The 21,721-nt window shown below is 38.3% G+C and overlaps 1 long non-coding RNA gene across 2 annotated transcripts in view; it reads right to left on the bottom strand.

Annotated features, from left to right (window-relative positions):
• Positions 1 to 778: 778 nt before the first annotated feature.
• Positions 779 to 21,721, bottom strand: part of LOC118972818 (uncharacterized) — a 30,337-nt gene continuing 9,394 nt past the window's right edge. The window contains exons 3-5 of one of the 2 annotated variants that reach the window (XR_005061918.2): positions 6,261 to 6,367; positions 5,443 to 5,507; positions 779 to 973 (exon numbers count right to left, since the gene is read on the bottom strand). This is a non-coding gene — a long non-coding RNA (uncharacterized lncRNA). The remainder of the gene's footprint in view (positions 974 to 5,442; positions 5,508 to 6,260; positions 6,368 to 21,721) is intronic. The other variant, XR_012128524.1, reaches the window with a different exon arrangement.

The raw sequence follows: 21,721 nt of genomic DNA, 5'->3' as shown, positions 1-21,721 counted from the left end.
ACATGCCGAGCCCTGGCAGGGAACACCACAGCCTGGCTGCACACATCCCAGTCCCAGCCTCTGTGCTCTTAGAATGCCACTGGCATCTCTCTGTCACTGCATCTAACCGGATGTACGATTGGATCTTCCTTGTGTTTTAGTACTTTGAGGCAGGTACAGTAGTGCCCTTTTCATACCCGAATCCCCCAAATCCTAGTACGAAGATGCTGCCAATTTAATGATCCAGGAGCTATTAGAATCATTTCACAGCAATTAACTCTTCAATCCTCATATAAGCCACATGAGGTCTGACCTGTTGTCATTCTCATTTCACAGATGAGGGCACTGAATGACAGAGAGGTTAAGTAGTTTGCTTAGGGTTGCAGAGAACGGAAGAGGCAGATGAGGACTTAAGCCCATCTTAAACAGGGTGGATAGATGGATGGATGGATGGAATGTTGGAAATGAGCCAATAAGAGTTATCAACCAGCTTCTGTATTTTAAGACAGGATTTGTAACACAAATAGAGCTGAATGACAGATGTTGGCCGAAGTAGAGAGAAGAAAGCATGCCATCGGTGGACCAGTCCAAGAGAGTGTGGGGGAGCCAGTTCTGGAAGCAATACCATCAGGAGTGTGGCAGAGAGGCTTGTCTGGGCAGGGACAGGCTCCCTCCACAGGAAAGCAGGTGTGCCCTTGGAAGTTGGAGGGCAGGAGAAAACACGTTCAGCAAACCCTTCCTCTTGAGGGATCCTGACAAATTGTGTTTTAATCTAATTAATACATTCAGAAAGTTGAGCCATGAGGAATGTGATTATTTAATTGTTTTGTTCAAAGAGTATGAAGCAGGCTACTAGTCTGGGGTCAGGACTCCAAGGTTTATTTCAGGTTATTGCCTAGGAGGGTTTTGGTACCAGAGTGGCTGATAGGTTCTTTCCCACTGTGATCCTCATTAATTTGCAAAGATTCATTGTATCGGTGCTAATTTGCAGCATCTGGAATGAAATGTAAAACAGATTCAGACGGATAAGAATTGTTTTGTATCTGCTATTCTGTCTTATTCATTCCCTACATGTTCCCTTCCAGAGGTTTTCAGGTACATGAATTTCCAGTCTGATTATAATGAACTCTTTTTCCACATGACAAATGTTGTCTCCAATGATTGAACAGTGAACAGGAAGTGGGTATTTGGCATTTCATTTACAATCCAGCAAATATTTGGCTCTCCTGTTATTCTCCCTATGGCTCAGGAAAATTCATCTAACTTTTGTTACCCAGCTTTCCCTTCTAGGAAATCTGGATAATAACATGCACACCTGAACCCCTTACTCCTCTTTCTCCATTAACATTTTCAAATGGCTCCCATAACATTCAGGTAAGTTTCGTGGTTGATGTTTCAAAACGCTTGATGGCTTGGCCTTTACTTTCTTTCTAGTCTCATATTCTGCCACTGCTCAGCAAATATTTTCTATTCTATTGTATGAAACAATGTTCTATTTGCTCCATTCTTTCTCTGCAAAGTCTTACCCTACCTTTGGATATTTGCCAAATTCTCTTTCTTCCTTTAATTTGCCATCACTTCCATGAAACTTTTCTGGCTGCCACAGGCAAAGTACTCAACAAATTATGTGTGTTCTTGGTTCCTCCATTAACACTTGCCACATTTTATTGTAATTATTTGTCTAATTATTTATGTGTGTGTGTATCCTCTACTACATTGTGAGCTTTCTCAGGGCATAGGAGTAGATCATATCTTAAGCAGTTTTATATGCCAACTGCTAACACACTGTCTATTAAAGGAACTTAACGTATGTTGATTGGGTAAATAAATGAAAAATATCTAGCCTGCCTGACATCTATAATATGATGATTAAATTATATTTAAATGCTAAGCCTCTTTGTACACCAGAAACTACTAAATAGTGTGCTGATATAAGGAATCATTTTTTCATTGAAATGCTCTAAAATGTTTTGTAACTCCATCTTAGTCATGGAGTTTAAAACATTTCCTCTTTTTTGTGAGAAGCAGTCATTTATTCATACAATCAACAAATATGCTTGTCAAGCCATGTGCAAGACGCTGGAGATAGAGTGAAAGGAGAAAGGTGGCCCTAGGCCTCACAGATCTGAGAGTCACAATGGATGAGATCTGAGTAATTCCCCTGGAGGTCGGGGTGGGTGCTGCTATACTTAAGTGCTTGCCCTGTGCACAGATCCAGGTCAAGTCCTTATCACCTGGGCTCTTTATTAAGTGCAATTGCTTTGGTCCTTGCATGTCTGCATTTTGCACCTGAATATGCTCTTCTTTGTTACGGGTCCAGGCTATACCTTACAATGCCACCTAGTTTGGATGGCAGCCTGTTTTCTGGGCTGGCCAGCCAGGTTCTAGCTACCAGGAGCTGCAAAGAAAAATGGAGAATGAACCAGTTCTTCTGAGAATTCAGGCTGGAACCTCACTGGCCTGAGTATTGGTTGCATTTCAGCCTTTACCTTTCAACCCTATCAATTTAAATATCAAAATCCAATCAAGGTATTTACCTAAGATATCTGAACTTGCCTGATAAATAATCATAATGCAGTGAGAAAAGCAGCCTGACCACATCTTTTCTTTCTGTCTCCAGTTTTATCTCAAAGAGATGCTTTCTGCTGTGATCACTAGTAACAGCTATGTATTTCCTCACTCGATTGAGAATTGTCCAATTCAACAACTTGGCTTAGCCTTAGCTATTCTTGGCGGCCTCTGGCTATTACAAACTGGTTTCTGATGACCGTTTTCATGAAAAGTGGACTTTCATTGCCTCAGTCTGGCCCCCTGTTCTCCCACCACCTCTGTAGGCATGTTAGCAGAGAAGGAGGTAGGAAGAGACAAGGGGTCAAATCTGGTACTTTTTATAGAGATGGAGTGAAAATAATTTCCTGGGAAAGCTGAGGACATTTTTAAATTAGTTTTCCTTCCTGCTAAGGGTCTTATGTGCTGGAACTTCCATGGGCCAGGTTCCTGTGCCTAAGGCTTCTGAGAGATAGAGGTTTATGAGTTTGGCCCACCTACACAGCAATAGCCTGGGCACCATGAGGAATGAACAGAAGAGAACTGCCTTCAGCCATCCCTGAATATTCTGGACACACGTTCAAAGGCGAATCCTCAAAGAGGTGTTTTGGTAAGCAGCCAACCATAGAATTTTAGGGTTCAGAAGGACTCTGTCGGGGGAATGTGTCCCAACTGCCTGTCCCTTAGATTTCAATGCCGATATTCCAAAAATCACTCTTTCATTCCTTAGTGTATAATTGTCCGGAGCCAGCTGTGTGCTGCATACTGCTCTAAGCTCTGTATAGATCAGGCAATGCCAGAAACACCGGTCAAATGGACTTGAGCAGAAGTGTATTGGTTCCTGTAACTTCAGGCAAGGCTGGATCTAGGTGCTCAACATCTTTAGGAATCCGTCTCTGTCTCTGTAGCTCAGTATTGAGTTACTGTGTTAGCTGGATTCGCATTCAGGTTTTCCCTCTTCGGTCACCAGTTGGCCACAGGAAGCTTCAGGCTTACACACACTCAGCTCTAACCTCATTGAGAAAAGGCTTTCCTTTTTCTAATACTTCCAGAAAAAATCCTAGACCTGCTTCTCATGGACACAGAATGGATCTCATGTACCATCCTGACCGAGTCAGTATGGCTGTGCACAGCTGGGCCCATCTCTGTAGAGGTTATGTCAGCTCTACCTTAATCATCTGGTTGAATGAGAGAGCAGTAGAAGAAAAGGGGAATAATACTAGTCAAGAAACAACATGAAAAACATGTATCCATTTTAACAAATGCAGAAGTAGGCTGAATCACATAAATTCATTTGGCCAAAATGGAGCTAGTAAGGGTTTTCAAATGGCCCACAGTCCAGGTTTCATAGCATTGAGGTAGGTCCCCCCTTTATCCTTCCATGTTGGTTGGTATTCCTTCCTCACTCAGACATTCCATATGCACTTCAGTTCTGTGACAGGCCCCCGGCATTGCCTACCTCCTGGTGTTCACATCTTTATGTACTTTCTCTACCTCAGTTTGGGTTGAACCCTGTGACTTACTTTTTAACCAACAGAATATGGCACAGGTGATAGGAAGTCAGGTCTATCTAACCAGGCTCCTTAGTTCTGTGATTTGATTACAAAAGATCGTTACTTTGATTTTGCTAGCAGATTCTCTCTCTGTCTTGCTGTCTTTGGATGAAAGAAGCTGTTATGTTAAAGAGGCCCACATGGCAGGGAGCTGAGGGCAGCCTCAAGCTAACAACCGGCAAGAAACAGAGGCCTCGGCCTCACCGCGGCCGGGAACGGAGTGCTTGAAACATTTCTGGGAGACCTTTGAGGAACATATGCTTGAGGGGTTACCCGGCGTGATGGTTAGGTTTAGACTGGACTGATAAGCAGTCAAGCATTGTTCCAGGCAGTTCTGTAAGGGTATTTGTAGATGAGCTTATCATGTACATTGGGAGACTGAGTAAGGCCAGACTCTCCGTAATGGGTGAGCCTCCTCCAATCTGAATGCCTGAATCGAACAAGAAGGTTGACCTTCCCCTAAGTAAGAACGGATTCTTTCCTGCCTGTTTGTCTTCAGACCAGGACATCTGCTCTATTCCTGCCTTCAGACACTAACTGAAACATTGGCACGTCCTGGGTCTTACGTGTGCCGGCTTTTGGATGGGAGCTTCACCATCAGTGTTCCTGGCTCCCAGGCCTTTGGACTCAGACTGGAACTAAACCATTGACTCTCCTGTATCCATCTTGCTGACCCCTGCTGCAGCTTTATTTCTCTCTCTCTCTCTCTCTTTCTATATATATATATATATATATATATATATATATATATATATATATATATATATATATATATATATATGTAAAATCTCTTTAAATCTTCATATAGAGATTGCAAGGCTGGAGGCACCAGAGGGAGGAGTGAGCATGTTGGACACTGATCACGTGCCAAAGTCCCCGGCTGCTGCTCCCTCCCAACCTGAAAACCGTGCCTTAGGCTAGACAATCCTCGCGCCACTGTAAATGTATGCTCTGCCTTCCCCTCCCCCTACTGTCTTTAAAAACTCGCTGCCTGCCCTGCTGGGTGCGACTTCTCCAGCCTGTCTGTGCAGACTGGTGAACCTTGCCCGGGATTTTGCTCAAATAAACTGCCTGGCCTTTTGTTGTCTCTCGTCGCCTGCTCATTTTGGTTAGAATTTATCTTACAGAGATGTCTCCATATAAAGATACATATGTGTGTATATATACATGCACACAGACTATATATAAATATGTTTGTATATAGATCTCCCATTGGTTCGGTAAGATAAATTCATTTCTGACTAATATACCCTGTGAAATCCCAGGCTAGACTATTACCATTGCTTTCAACACCCCAAAATAATTCATCCCATCATTGTACATAGCAGTGATATAGGAATGATTCAATGATTCAATTTGATACCAAATTTCCTGGCAGCTTAGTGAGGCTTGAGAAAAGATGCCAGTATGAAGGCGAGGACTGTATGGCTGTGATGAAGAAATGAGAGAAAAAAAGATACCATCAGACACATCAATATTTATGCTTATCTAGATACTTAAATCACTCTAGTGAAGAAATCACCTATATCCCTTCCTTATCCTTTGAGAAAGAACTACATGCTTTATAATGCACAAAACTCTGAGTGATTGCATTTGATATAAAAATAAACCATGCTTTAGATACCATATTTGCTTATTTTTCTTAATGATGAAAGAGAAGCAGCAACTCATATTTTAGTCTGTACTTGCCATTATGTCCTCTAACAGAAAAACTTGAGTGGAGTAGAAGGGTGAGTTAAGACAAGGAGAACGGGTGTGAATTGCACCCTGAATTCTTAGATGTGATGTCCTTTCACTTAATGAGGTCAGATCTTTCTACTTAATATACTTTTGGCAGTATGGAACTAGTGATAAATACCATTCCATTGTTCATGTCACAAATATTTGGTCAGAAAAAAAAGATTTAATCACAGAGCAGCTAAAGTCAAATTCACAAATAATGTTTTAAAAGGTGAGTCATTCTTATTCCACACAAATGGCACATCCCTGAATTATTCATATTTGAGTTGATGTCTGAATTCTTAAATTTTTATCTGGGTGGGTAGGGAGGGAGCAAATTCTTGTTTTAAAAACATGTCGTGCTTAAAAAGGAAGTTGATTTCTCTGGGAATATGTGCTATGTGGTGTAACTGTTTCAAAATACAGACTCAAATAATATGTCAATTGATTCCCCTTACTTACCCTACTAATTGGTCATTAGGCATGCTGGGTAAACAAACTTGTACTTCTCCCATGAAATTACTGGAAATAGAGGATCAGGAATTCAGATCCACTCTGGGATGATAAGCCTAAGAAAAGAAAAGAAAAAAAACCCGTTGAAAATTCCTTAACTCCATAACTATAATTACTGGTCTAAATTCTCCTTTTAAATTTATAGACTCAGCAGCTTTTATTTATTTTTGAGGGGGAGGGGAGCACAAACTTTTAAACCACTGAAGCAACTTACATTCTCATCATTCCAGACTACCTCAAGTTAGTGAAAAAAGACAGAATATGGAAGCCAAAGTGTGTGGAAACCTGGAGAAAGGCAGTGAGGTGAAGTACTGCTTAGTAATGGTTGGAATTCTATAAAGAATAGCTGAAAACGGGAAGCCTGATGAGTGGGGGAAAAGTCTGAAAATAAATGAAGAAAGATGTGAGTTTTTAGCTGAATTGTAGTATCGACTAACTCTGTGGCATGGGCCTCCATTTCTACTACAGTTATTTATTTTTTCTAGGAGACTCCTGGTCTCCCACATTTTTGAGGTGACAACTGTCCTTTTTAAAAATTACCAAAATTTTTCACATGAAATACATATTCATTTTATTTTATGTATTTATTTATTTTTGCACCTCTTTATCCCCTTTACCTGTTGCACTCTCCTGCTCCTTCCCCGTGGTAACCACCAGTGACTTTTCAGTGTCTATCAGTCTACTGCTCTTTTGTTCTATTTTGTTTTTAGATTCTACATAAAAGAAAATCATATGGTATTTGTCTTTCCTCACCTGGCTTATTTCACTTAGCATAACGCCCTTTAGGTCCATCTGTGTTTTTGCAAATGGCAGGATTTCTTTTTTTATGGCTGAATGATAGTCTGTTATATATATATATACCACATCTTCTTTATTCATTCATCTGTTGACAGACACTTTGGTTGCTTCCATAGTTTCGCTATTATAAATAATGCAGCAGTAAACATAGGGGTACATATATCTTTTCAAATTAGAGATTTTGTTTTCTTTGGGTAACTTACTAGAAGTAGAATTACTGGGCCGCATGGTATTTCTCTTTTTTGGTTTTTTAAGGAAACTCCATACTGCTTTCCACAGTGGCTGCTCCAATTTACATTCCCAACAGTGTAGGAAGGTTCCCAATTCTCCACATTCTCACCAACACTTGTTATTTCTTGTCTTTTGGATAGTGGCCATTCTGACTAGTGTGAGGTGGTATCTCACTGTGATTCTGATTTGCATTTCCCTGATGATTAGTGACATGGAGCATCTTTTCATGTGCCTGTTGGCCATCTGTATGTATCTATAAAATGTTATTCAGGTCCTCAGCCTACTTTTTAATTGGGTATTTGGTTTTTTATGAGGCATATGAGCTCCCTATGTATTTTGGATGTTAGCCCCCTATTGGATATATCATTTACAAATATATTCTCCCATACTATAAGTTGTCTTTTTTGTTTTGTTGAGGTATCTTTTGCTTTACAGAAGCTTTTTAGTTTGATGTAATACCACTTGTTAATGTTTGCTTTGGTTTCCCTTGCTTCAGGAGATGGATCCAGAAAAAAATTACTTATGGTTATGTTCAAGAGATTTTTGCCTATGTTTTCTCTTAAGAGTTGCATGGTTTCATATATTTATGTCTTTAATCCATTTTGAGTTTACTTTTGTGTATGGTGTTAGACAGTAATCCAGTTTCATTCTCCTGCATGTAGCTGCCCACTTTTCCCAATACCATTTATTGAAGAGACTGTCTTTAACCCATTATATATTCTTACCTGCTTTGTGATACATTAATTGACCGCATATGTGTGGGTTTATTTCTGGGCTCTCTATTCTGTCCCATTGATCTGTGTGTCTGTTCCTGTGCCATTCTCATATATTTAAAGCACACATAATAAGGGAAGGCTTTCCATATCTTCAGGCTGACATCACTAGATGAATGCCAGATACAATCATGAATGTGAGTGTGTCTTGTAAACTTTAACTCGGGGATATGATTGATGTTCAACATTTAAAGAAAACAGTGCAGCAGGTACAGTGCTCCGGTATGACCACCTGCATAAGGCTTGGGAGCAGGGAAAAGCCAGCTGTAGGTAGGGAGGGGTACCTGAAGATAACAGAGCAAGGGCAGAATGCTCAAAATCCTACAGGGACCAAGCCCATAAAGTGACACTGCAGAGTGGGCCAGGTGGTGACTAGGAAGAGCACAGGACCTTCTTAAAAGAGGGTAGAGCCCTGCAGTCTCAGCTTATCACTTACACATAAGAATCCCAACCAGAATTGCCAGCTCTTCCAGTTATTCACAAGAAGCACTAAATAGAGATTTTCATGTGATAGAAAGTGTATTGAAAATTTAAAAATAAAGGAGAGATGGGAGTTGAAATGCACTAGTGGATGAAAAGGGAGAGAGAGCAGGCATAAATTTCCTATTACCTAGTAGGTAAGACTGATCACAGAGGGGAAAATAAAGCACTCAGTTTAAGCATACCCAGCAAGCATTAGTGCTGGCCTGTCCATATGCATTGCACAATACTAAAAACAATAATAATAACCAAATAAAGCACCAGGGCTTCTTTTAAAAATCAATTACAAACATGATCCCTCCTCAACACACATCCTCCTTTTGTGCATTTTGCTACATTAAATTCTAATGATTGCTTGGCCACAACAGATTCTTCCCAGCACTTTGCTTTCTCAATTGTCATTCCTTCTGCATAAAATTCTCTCTGACTATTCTCCAATGGAGGCAAGAGTTGTTTTTTGAAATCCAACTCAGATGTAACTTTCTCTATCACCCATTTTAAGCCTTCTGTGGAGACATATTCACCTTGTTCTGTAATTACATAGTTCTTTGCTCATATTTCCTTAAGAACATTGACTAAGTTGAATTAAAATGTGAAGCATGTTTGCCCCCAAAGACTGCGAGCTTCTTGAAGTTAGGGACTGGTTTTTTTGACCTGTGATGTAGCACAGAGAGTGCTTTTTGAAACACCATGAGTTCTCCAGAAATATCTGTTGAAAGAATAAATGATATAATTTCATTTCTACCTAAGATAGAAAAAAAATAGAGTGTTGCTTAGTCTACTGTAACAATAAGTAAAAGCTTTAATAGAATTCAAAAATCACAACTTTTCTTCAGCCCTGTAAGGCCTGAAGCTATAGGAAACCACACAGATCGAAATTTGAGGGACAATAGCCACTTCTAAAGAGAGACGGGATTCAAGCTTTTCTTCACTGATGGCAAAGTTTGGGATGAAATGATGTGAGCATCATACAGGTGGATAAAAAGAATTCAGCTAAATTTTTGAGCAAATTATTAAAAGCCCAGTGTGGGTTTGTGTGAAAGCACAGGACCCCTGGGAACCAAAGGCAAAGGAGATACTCATCAATACCATTCACCCATGTCTCAAGTGTTCTAAACTGAAGTATTGCATTCACTCAGAAATGGAAAAGTATACAATAAAACAAGAAAGAAAACGTCAAAAGACAAAGCAATTAATAGAACCAAATTCAGAGATGAGCTGGATTTTGAAGCTATCTTATAGGTAATTTAAAATAACAGTGATTAATATGTTAAGAGTCCTAGAGAATAAGGTGAATAACATGCACAAAAAAATGGGAAATTTCATCAGAGACATAGAAACTATAATAGTGTTTAAATAAAAATGCTAGGAAATAATAAACAAAAAGAAGAAAGAAAAAAAAGTGCTAGGAAGCAAACAAAACAGCAGGATGAAAAATGCCTCTTACAGGCTCATTATGAGGTTCAGCATTGCCAGGGAAATCAGTGAACCCCAAGACAGACCAATAAAAATTACTCATACTGAACATAAAGAGAAAAAGAATGAAATAATTAAATGAAACAAAACAAAAAGAAGAGCATCTGAGACAAAACAAATTGAGATTCCAGAACAAGTAAGAAAAAAAGGGGAAACATTTTCAAAAATAATGAAATACATTAAATCAGAAATTTAAGAACCTAAGTTTACATCAAACAGGTAATATCAAAACAATTCCAATAATAAAGTGATAAGGATCTCAAGAAATTGATAAAATGAAGGTAAATATGAAATGTATTTTATCTCATTTTAAATTATTTTTAAACAATTGAAGTAGAAATAATATCAATGTATTGTGGTTCATAGCATGTGTAAAAATAAAACGTATGACAAAAATAATAAAACAGGTGAAAGGGAGAAATCAGAACTACATTGCTGGGAAAGTTTTATACTATACTTGAGATAGTTTAATGTAACTTGAAGATAAACTAATAAATGAAAGATGTATGGTATTATCTTAAGGCATGTTTTCTCAACCTTGAGGAGTGGGACTACCTACTGTGCATTTTAGGATGTTTATCAGAATTCTTGGCCTTTACCTACCAGATAGCAGTTACATGCCTGGGTTGTGAGTGGAAATGAAAACACAACCTATCAAAGTGTATGGTATATAACTAAAGCAATGCTTAAAAGGAAATTTATATCAGAAAAGAAGAAATGTCTCAAATCTATGCTCTATGCTTCACAAAGATCAGATTCATTCAAAGCAAGAAGAATTTATTAATAAAGAGAATAAAACTGAAAACAGAAAAATAAAAGGAAATCAATGAAATCCAAAGGTGGTTCTTAGAAAAAGATAAATAAAATTGAAAAACCTCTAGCAGAAATTTCAGAAGGAGAGAGATGGCAGAAATAATCAATACCATCAATAAAGAAAGGGATACCACTACAGTTCCTATAGACCCTGTAAGATAATAAGAAAGCATAAAGAAGAACTTTATCCTTATCAGTTTGACTACAGAGTATAAATAGATAAATTCCTGGAAGGGCACATACACAAAAACAGGCTGATTCAAGAAGAAATATTCAAATGGTCATGTTACAATTCTTACGGTTCTGAGACCTGTCATTTCTTACAAATATTAGGACCCTCAGGAAGGTGCTGATTTGGTATGAGGTAGGTTGTAGTAACAGAAAAACTCACATAATACAGGAAAAATAAGTGTTTAATCTGTGAAATCATAGAGTGTGACCAAATGTGTAATATAAGTCTTGGAGGGGAAAAACGTAAAATCACTGTGGCAGCCAAAAGGGAAGATCTTTCCCCTAGTCTCATCAGCCACATCTCGTAGAAAGACTGAACCAGCTTGCATTGAAACTCACTATTGAAATACGGGTTTCTGCGATTGGCTACTCTTGACGTACATGTCCACACAGGAGTGCAGAGAGTAGATTGTCTTGCCATAATTACATGGGATTTGGGTTGTTCAGTTTACTGCGTGAAAACTTACTACTGAGCAGAGACAGAGGGAGAAAGAGAAAGGCAGATATGCATTACAGAGGATTTATACTCTATGTTAGTTTTTCTACAGTACTATAATTAGGATTTATGTACATCTTCCTAACATTTTGCACATATTTTTCCCCTTTGTTTTTTATTTTCCAGCACATGCCTCTTTGTTTCTTGCCTTTGTATCAGCTACTTGCTCTTATATGTGTTTTCATCTTGTGACTTCTGTGTGTCCTTTAGGGCTCATATTGGGATTTTTCTCCTCCAAGAAACCTTCTTTAACCTTCCCAGGCTGGGTTGAATCCTCCTTAACTTTGTTCCCCTAGCACCCTGAGCACATCCCTGTCAGAGTATTAATCACAGTGCCTAATGCTTGTCTATGTTTTCATCTCTCCCATGACTAGACTGTAAGCTCTGTGAGGACAGGACATGTACCACTTGTTACATATTATTGCTTTCCTTTATTTTTCCTAATACTGTTTATCACCAGCTCTATGCTTATTGCTTGTCTACCCCTCTCCCTATTATAATATCAGTTCTGCTAGTGCAGAAACTTATCTATTTTTTTTCCATTGCTATAATCCCCAGAACTTAAAACACTGTCTGGCACAAAAAGCAATGTGTATTTCTTTGGGGGTTGAACAAATTGAACCAGGTATACTGGGTTGAAGTGGTTAGAGTGCAGTTGTATCTTTAAGCAGAAGCGATGTGTGCAGAGCTAGCTCGGTTCAGGTGTGAACAGTGTCAGTACAAGGTCAAGAAAATTCAGCAGACAAATATAAGAGATGAACTCTGATGAGCCCAGGAGAGAAGAAAGAGTCCAAGCGGATGGGGGAGCAGGGAAGAGGATGAGGAAGAGAAGGAGAAGGAGTGGAAAGAGGAGGAGAAGAAGGCAGAGGAGGAAAAAGGGAAGAATAACAAATAATAACTCTAATAAGAACTAACATAGTTAGCTCTATTATGACAATAATTATAATAAGAGCTGACTAAGTGCTTTATATATTAGTTCTTTCAACCTCACACCTAGTGAGCCAGGTATTACTGTGTCTATTCTACACTTGAAGAAACTGGAATTTATAGTTCTATAATTAATAATGGGGACCACATACCAAGCCAATATGTAAAAGTGCTCCTCCCAGGAGGACAAATAAAGTAGACAAAGTGTAGGAGCTCGGATGTAGGAACCAGGAAGTCTAAATTAACATCCAAAAATGATATATATTTTCACTAGTCCAATGCTGAAGAATCAGGAAATACCTTAAGGGGTATGTTTTTATTCATTTTTAAGGAATAATAATCTTCTATCATTGGTCCTCAAAGAAACTGGTGTTTTTTGAGACTGTGACCATCCTAGTGAGAGCCATCCCAAAGAGAAAAAGGCAAGAAACTGAGGAGTGGCAGTGAAATTGATGCCCTTTGTTCATGAGGAGTGGGGGGAAATGTGGAGGAGAGAGCAGCTGCCAAGAAAAAGGAATGAAAGGCCAGAGGGAAGAAATGATGGAGCTGAGAGGAACATTCAGCCTAGCCCTGAGAGTATGGTAGCAGAATGCTGAGTTCATGCAATGGAATTCGCAAACTTCCTGTAGCACACAGACAAAAATACAATGGAAGGAAACAAAGGGACTGACAGAAGGAAGAGAAAGAAGGCAGCTAATTAAGATAACTGGACCTTTAACCTGACCTGTGACCAGAAAGGCTCAAGGCTGGATGAAGAGAACTTGGAACAAAGCTAAATTCCTACTTGTAGCATCTCTAAAAGGAATGTACTATGGCTGGCATGTATATAGTAGGTTCTCAATTAACAATGAAAGTTTTGATGTTTAGAATTAAATTTGAAGTGATCAGAGGAAACACATCTAAGATATCACCTGAACCAGGGCAGCATGTGTAGAGTGTGTGTGCACATTCACACACACACATACACAGCTGATACTCAAGTGCACACCATACAGTCATACCACTTGCTTACATGTCACAGCCACTGCAGTTAGGGATCCATTCTGATTGGTTGTGCCCATGTTATTCCAGTTGATACCTGCCCAAATATATGTGTGTTATGTTTCCTGGGAGAGGAATGGTAAAGCAAGGAACATTCAGAGGTTTGGAGTTAGGTAAGCTGGACTTTTAATCCAGGTGCTGAGACGTACTAATAGTATGGCCTAGGTGAAGTTTCTTAAAACTCTCTCAGATTCTCATATGATAAAAGCATTTACTGCATTATGTTTTACTGAAACCAAAATTACCATTTATACCAGAAAAGAATAAAAGGTAGTCTCCTCTTATCCCAATGAGATAACTGAAATGATGTTTTGGGGCAATCAAATACATAAATTTTAGGGACATATTTAAGAGTCTACTGTCTATACATTTTAATTTAATAATTTATAGCACATAAATATTTATACTACATATTAGAAAATAATATACTAATATTGAATAACTTTTGTGAGTCTTATCATTCATTAAAAAATTATATAAACTCTTTGCTAGTGTCTCTGACACCAGTGTCTTCATTATAAGAACATTTCAAAGACATTTAACACTCTTTTCCAGAGCATATCATCTTCTCTAAATTGTTTGAGATACAGCATAGAACTTATGGAATCTGCAAAGCATGCTGTTATTAGATATTTTATTCTAAGGCAAAAATATCCAGTCATATAACCTAAAGGGAGGTCTTCATTCACTCTATAGACATATATTTAAAATCTTTATGGTAGCTGTTTTCTGTACTTCCTTGTAAATGATTTTTAGGAAATGTACTTATATCACTCAACACTTAAAATTGTACAATGATATCACCTGGAATATTAACTGCTCTTTTTACTGATTGTATTAGGTGGATTCAGCCTAATTGGTAATACCTTGTGCAAAATCAAGTAATGAAGAAAGAATCCTGTAATATAAGATGGCTTACACCTTCGCAAGGGATATATACATATACTTGGCGGGGGGCCTTTCTCCTTTATAGTGGGGCAGATATACTTATGTTTTAAGAGACTGACAAAGTGGGTTTTAAAATGTTACATAGTTTCCTTGCTTGTTTTTGTTAACTATTTAAACGCTTTCACAATCAATCTATGAAGTGAGTTCAGTCATTCTCAACCAGTCTCTTTAGTTGTCTTTTAAATCTACCAAGCCATTGATGGGAGAGGCAGATACCCTTCAGGTATTAAGAGGAAGAAACAGATTTTGGGAGACCAAACTGCATTCAGGTTTCCTCTTAGTGTGAACATTGGGCCGGCTGCGTATGCAGTATCTGCCCTGAGGTTTTTTTCTAAGTGGGGTACCGCATGTCACTAGAGAACATTCGAAAGCAGCTCTGGTTGCTGAGGATGCGCACAGTGAGCAAGTATTTGGAGTGAAGTCAGTTTGGTCAAGGAGGGCCGATTTCTCTTGTTGTCTGTCATCTTTCCAACACAGCAGGTGTATTATACACCTAAAACCTTCTCCTTCTAAAATGCCTTTCCAAATAATTTTCCTTTCCTCTCCTGGATACACTTTTTACTCTAACTTAACTTAGCTTCTGTTTTCCATAAAACTTTATTTTTGTCTGTCTCCAGGTATTCTTTACCTTGCCCAGCTTTATTGAGATACAATTGACAAATAAAAATTGTATATATTTAAAAAGTGTACAATGTGATATTTTGATACTCATATGCACTATGAAATGATTACCACAATCAAGCTAATTAACATAGCCATCACCTCACATAGTTACCGTATTTTTGTGTGTGTGGTGAGAGCACTTATGATCTATTCTCTTAGCAAATTCCAAGTACACACTACAGTGTTTATTATTAACTATAGTCATCATGCTGTACATTAGTGCTCATGTACTTATTTATCCCGCATAACCGAAACTTTATACATTTGGAAAAATATCTCCCCATTTCCCCACTTTCTAGCCCCTGGCAATCACCATCTACTGTCTGCTTTTATGAATTAACCTTTTTAGATTCCACATATAAATGAGATCATGCATTATTTGTCGTTTTGTGTCTGGCTTATTTCACTCAGCATGATGTCCTCCAGGTTCATCCATTTTGCTGCAAATGGCAGGATTTCCTTCTTTTTTAATGCTGAATATTATCCCAACATAGATATATCTCTCTATATAATATATTCTATTTATGTTTATATATTTTCTGTGGATAAAGCTTTAATATGTAGGGCAGGAATTGGACAGACTCGTTCTTATATTAAAACAAAAAATTACCTATACTACAACTTATTTACACTTGCAGACTTAAGAGGCAAATTGTCTAACTGGCTATTTTGCCATCCTTTTCAATATTATATATGTACTATATTATGCATGTTATATATTATTTCATATTCTCTTCATCCATTCATACATCGACAGTTTATTTCCGTATCTTGGCTGTTATGAACAATAGTTCAGTGAACATGGGATGGAATACAGGAATCTCTTTGAGGTGCTGATTTCATTTCCTTTGGATATACACCCAGAAGAGGGATTGCATCATCTCTGTGGCACAATGGATACTGCATGGGATTTCTAACCTCCAGGTTTTTCTTAATGCAATTCCTTCCTAAAATAAAAGCATAAATATCCCTTGAGTGGCTCTCCATCCAGCACTTAGTAGTTAAAAGCTATTTGTGACTGTACTATTTTTATTTCTGCATAAGTATCTCCACATATTACCCTGCTCCCTTAGTGTATCTTTCGCTTCTTTGTGCTCTCAGTCAGGATCAGCTGGGCAGTGAGCTTTGGGGAGCCGCACTCTAAGCAGCCTCAGCCAATGTCACTCGACCAGGTTCACATGAATCGAGAATGTTTTGCAATGTGCAACACAGGTTGTTCATTTTCTCTGTGAGCTTTCTTTTCTCTACTTATTTTGTATTCTGGAATTTTAAGTTATGATGGATGACAAAAGATACCTAAGAAACAGAGGTGTTAAACACGCTAGATGTGTTACAAAGTAACTAAAGGAGCATTCGGTTGGAGGTCAAGTTCTTGGTTGAGGAAATTGAGGGTAAAGATCAGAGAAAGGGTAAAGATCAATTCGAAACTGGGAAGTCCTTTGACAATATGACAACATCACTATAGCCTGGAAGGATTACACACCGATTGTTTTAATAGTAGTCGGCAGAAACACCGACTGGAGGCAGGCATGCTTCAGGGAATTGAAGAGAATCATCTCTGATATATGTACTAGATACCAGTTAGTTCTACCATTCTCTAGAATGTATCCAGTCTCTCTCACATACATCAAACTGGTCATATGTTCATTTTTTGAATGAATGGCCTAGTAATAACTTAATGACTGGGTTATAAATGAATAAAAAATTAATGAGAATAGTAGGTGGTCACTGAAGACTATGACCATACATTAAGTCATCATAGGTTGTTGCTTGTCTAGCTGACTTTCAAATCCTAGTGGGAGGCCATCTGATAATATCTTTAATAAAATAGAGGCATCATTAGAGTCTACCTCATCGACTAGTCAGTTATTCACATTGAGTCCAATCCTGGCTTCTTAATTGAACTGTTTTTAAGGTCACACATGCCAGAATTTACTTCCGTGTGTCACTTGAACCCCTGATTATAAGCGGATAATTCCCAAAATGATGGTTTCTCAACTTCTGCCACTCATCTTTTATTAGGGAGGAATCTTGTACTTGAAAATGCAGAAGCAAAACACAAGCCAACTTGAAAGAGAGAGAGAGAGAGACAGAGACAGACACAGAGAGAGACAGAGAGACAGAGAGAGAGAGAGAGAGAGAGAGAGAGAGAGAGAGAGAGAGAGGGAGGGAGGGAGGGAGGGAGAGAAATTTTTCTCAAATGTAACTAGGAAATTGTGGAACTTTGGAGAGATGGTCTCACATAATGTTTACAGGATTTATTCTCTATTTCTTGACTTCATATACACAGATTCTTCCCATTTGGTGGGAAAATATCATGGTCCAGGTTCCAAAATGAAGAGTCTCTCTCTTAGAACTGATTAAGGGTGATTCTGATTGGTCATCTGCCCTTCTCAGGACAAGTTAGTGAGGCCAGGTGGATGCTAACTTGAGTCTCATTTCCCATCCCCACAGGTTGGGAATATGACAGTTGAGGGCCCTCTTAGACCTCTTCAAGGTGAAGGGAAATAGGTTGGCCAAGGAAGGGGTAACATGGAACTAGTACATATACCTCTCTAATTGTGTGCCTCCTAGAGCCCAAAAGATAACTCAAGTGAGATTAAAAGTACATCCGCTCATGCTCTTTACTCTAATATGATTCCTCTCTACCAAAATTTAACTTACACACACACACAAAAACAAATCTCTTGATCCTTTCCTAGTCTAGTTTAAATCTCCATGAAACCTCTAGAATGGAATGAATCACTCATTCCTCTGAAATTCTGTATTACTTGTTGTCTAAATCACATTATCTATCCAAACCAATGTACCAAACATTGCTTATACATGTAATATAAGGCATTCCTGTAGGGAAACGCAGAGATGAAATGGTCTCTGCCGTTAGGACGTTCTAAATATAAGGGGTGAGACCAACATGCACACAACCACATTAAGAGGAGGCTCCCTTTGCATATTTGCTTCCAGAGCCAACGTGTATTTTCCTGTCTCTGTCTTATTAGTGCTTTATCTTCTGTCTACATGCTTAATTCCTAATCTTCCCTTCAGACAGAGCCCAAATATTATTTCCTCTGAAAAACCAAGAAGAATTTGTATTCTATTAATATGCTTCCTCTATAAAAACACTAGACTTGCAATAGTTAGTTGTTTGTGTGTGTGTTCCCTTTGCCCCACTGTACTGTCTGGAGGGCAAGGGGATGTACTTGTTTAATCCTCATTTCCTGGCATCTAGCATATCACTGGGCAGAGAGTAAGCCCTCAGTATATAGAGGATAAACATGTCTCTAGCTTTAAGAGCTAGGAGCATGGAAGGCAATGTGCTATAGGAGAAATTACAAATATTTCATGATCTCAGATGCCTTTGTACTCTTAACAAGAACCTTATATAATGCTATTAGTAATCCCATTTTATAGATGCAAAGGCTGAGGCTTTCTGTCCACAAGTGCATTGATTTGCTCCAAACCCTGTGGGTTGTAAGTGACAGAGCTATGATTTGAACCAGGCAGGCCAGCTCTGGAATAGAGCTCTCCACCATTTTGTATTGCTTTTCAAAGAGAATCCTGTATTTTTAAATGCAAACTATATTCCTGGAGTTTGACAACTCTCATTTCAAATTGAAGTATATTAATTTCAGGTGTACAACACAATGATTCAACATTTATACACATTACAAAATGCATCTTAGATGTTATAGTCTAGTCATCTTGGTTCTTTACATCATTCTGGAGATAGTATTTCCATTTGACCACATGTGAATTTCACTGGAATACCAAATTCAAATGAGAGTGTAGCCCAGAGACATTCACTTATACAGAAAATAGGCAGAAATCAGAAAATGCCAAGTGATGTAGTCAGAGGTCTCTGGCACAGACCCCCATGGAGCTTTCATCTGCTGGAAGCATGTCACTCATCATGGCATTTTGCGGGGAACCACAACTAAAGGACCGAGGCACATTCCCATAAAATGGTTATCAGATGCAAGTCTGCATTTTCTCAGAGAGCACCCTGTGGTTTTAAATTAGCAGTTCACCACAGAGTTAAAGACAATTCCAGGGGCCTCTTTCTCTGATTCTCCCCAGAAAAAGGGAATTATTCAAACATAACTGTGGGGATAAGAAGTTTATTCTCTGTGATCATCAGCTATAGTGACTTACTAGCAGTACTGTGTTGGGAATGAAGATAACAACAACTTCTTACATGAGTGGACTAGACAGTTATAGGACAATCTTTAGCTCCCAGTGACAACTGAGATCTTAAAAAAAAATGCATACAACAGGAAGAATCATGTTTTGATATCATTTACAAATGAGGAAATATAGAGCCAGTTGATTCGGCTTCTTTAAGATCTCATATGCATATACGAATAAGTAGAACTGCAAACATGGCCCTCCTAACCCTTAACCCAACATTTCTTCTGCAATGAACACAAGTTTGGAGGCTTGAAACTCAATTTTTGTCGCCAACTACATGAATCATGAGAATGGTAAGAATGTTCTTTAACCTCTTAGAGCTTTTGTTTCTTAACTAAATTGTGTGTGTGTGTGTGTGTGTGTGTGTGTGGTAGAATGTGTAGTGGCTGGTGGGTAGAAAGGCTTCAGATTTAAATAGGATTGTTATGAAAATCCTCACTGAGATTTTGACACTTGGATAAGAAGGTGGGGAGTCATCCATGCATTATGGGGAGAAGAAAATTTTAGGAAGAGGGAACAAAAAAGGAAATGCTTCTAAAGAGAGAAGAAGGAGTCAGATGCCAATGAGGTCTACATGGATGAGCCTAGAAAGAATGATACGAAATGATGTCAGAGAGAAGGGAGTAGACAGTCTCGTTCTTGTTCTTCATGAGATGGGAACTATTGGAAGGTCTGGAGTAGAGGTTTAACATGATGGGATGTAGAATTTAACACGACATTTGTGGAAGGATGGAAATGAACCAGGTGGCTATTGAAGGCATGCAATGTGCAGATCCTTCTTGATTGTGGCAAGAAGTCTTGGTTAAGTGATTAAGAAGTGAACATAAATGGAGTAGGTCAAGAAAAAATTGGAGGAGAAAAACTGGAGATTAAATGTACAAACTCAAAAATAAATTTTTCTGTTAAGAAGAGAAATGGGGCAGTAGATGGGGGCTGAAGTGGGATCAAGAGAGAATTTTCTCATTGAACATCAAGAAATGTGTATCATTAAATCTCCCTTAGATGAGGACTCTGAAACTTGGAAAAGTAAAGAAACGTGCCTCAAGTCATGGAGTTATGAGGCAAAATGATCAGTAGTATATTAGGTCTGCCTGTTTCCCCAGACCATTTGCAATCTAGGGAAAGCCATTGAACAATAAACACCTTAAGTCCCTGAACCCACAAATGTACATTGAAATGACACAGACTTCATGAAGCTAAGAACCAAATGATTATATGAACACCTCAAGGACTTAAGCTAGCATTTCTTCAAAGGCAGTAGTTTTAATAACATGAGTAGAGCACCCAGCAGGATGAACAGGGCTCATGAAACTATCTTGACAAATATTTGTTGAATAAATACTAACTTTGATGCAATGCCTGTGACCATGTTTTGTAGGCTCTGACATTCAGTTCTTATTGTGTTCATTTTTAGTTTTTTAACTCCCTCTCCAGCCTCTTAATAGGAAGAGAATGTAGAAAGGAAACAATTTCCTAAGCCCACCCTTGACCAGGATCTCAGGAGGCAGTCACCTGGTTTCAGTACAAAAGATTAACACATAAACAATAGTTTTGAAGAGTTCATAAGTGAAGTGATGTCGCAGTGGGCATTTTCTCCATGTGCCTTTAAAGGAAATGTGAGGAATTGCTGTTGGCCTGGGCTAGAACTTGGCATTTTCCACTTAGAGAATTGTCCATCTCTTGGATTAATGTTAGTGCATTCTCCTAACCAAAGGAATTTTGCATTAGAGTAGGCAGCTGTTTTCACATATCCAGCTGCACCTCCTTAACAAACTCAGTTGGTATTCCTGTAGAACACAAGCTCCGATATGGGAATAATTGCTAGATTAGCTAATAACAAAGGTCCCTCCTTCCTGCTTCTATTATCCCTTGAAATACTCTTATGATTGTTAAATCCATTTCTACTCCAAACAGAATAAATTCCATCAATTAGTGAACATTTTACAGTTCTTGACCTGTTTATAAGAGCATGTTTCTGTTGTACATATTATATGGAAAGTCAGTAAGTAGAGCATGCTTCATTAATTGCAGCTGCTTTTTATGTGTGCCTTTTTTTTTTTTTACTACTGCACTAATTTAAAATGTGGTAGCTCAAAGGACAAAATTAAAAAAAAAAAGTTTATTATTTACAGCCAGAGCTGAATATATCAAGGAAATGATTCTAAAATTCAGAATAATAATTCTGAAGAAAAAAATTTAACTTCATCCATTGCTTATAGTCAGTAGTCAGCTAGTTTTGCAAATACCTCCACATCATATCAAGTCAGGCATTTAATAGTGCCTTTGAAAATGTTTCCTTGTTATAAACATAATATGAAGGGATCATTCATTCCATTAGTTATATA

Source organism: Manis javanica, chromosome 2 (assembly GCF_040802235.1).
Source record: "Manis javanica isolate MJ-LG chromosome 2, MJ_LKY, whole genome shotgun sequence".
NCBI classification, from domain to species: Eukaryota; Metazoa; Chordata; class Mammalia; order Pholidota; family Manidae; genus Manis; species Manis javanica.
This window is presented reverse-complemented; position numbering and strand designations above follow the sequence as displayed.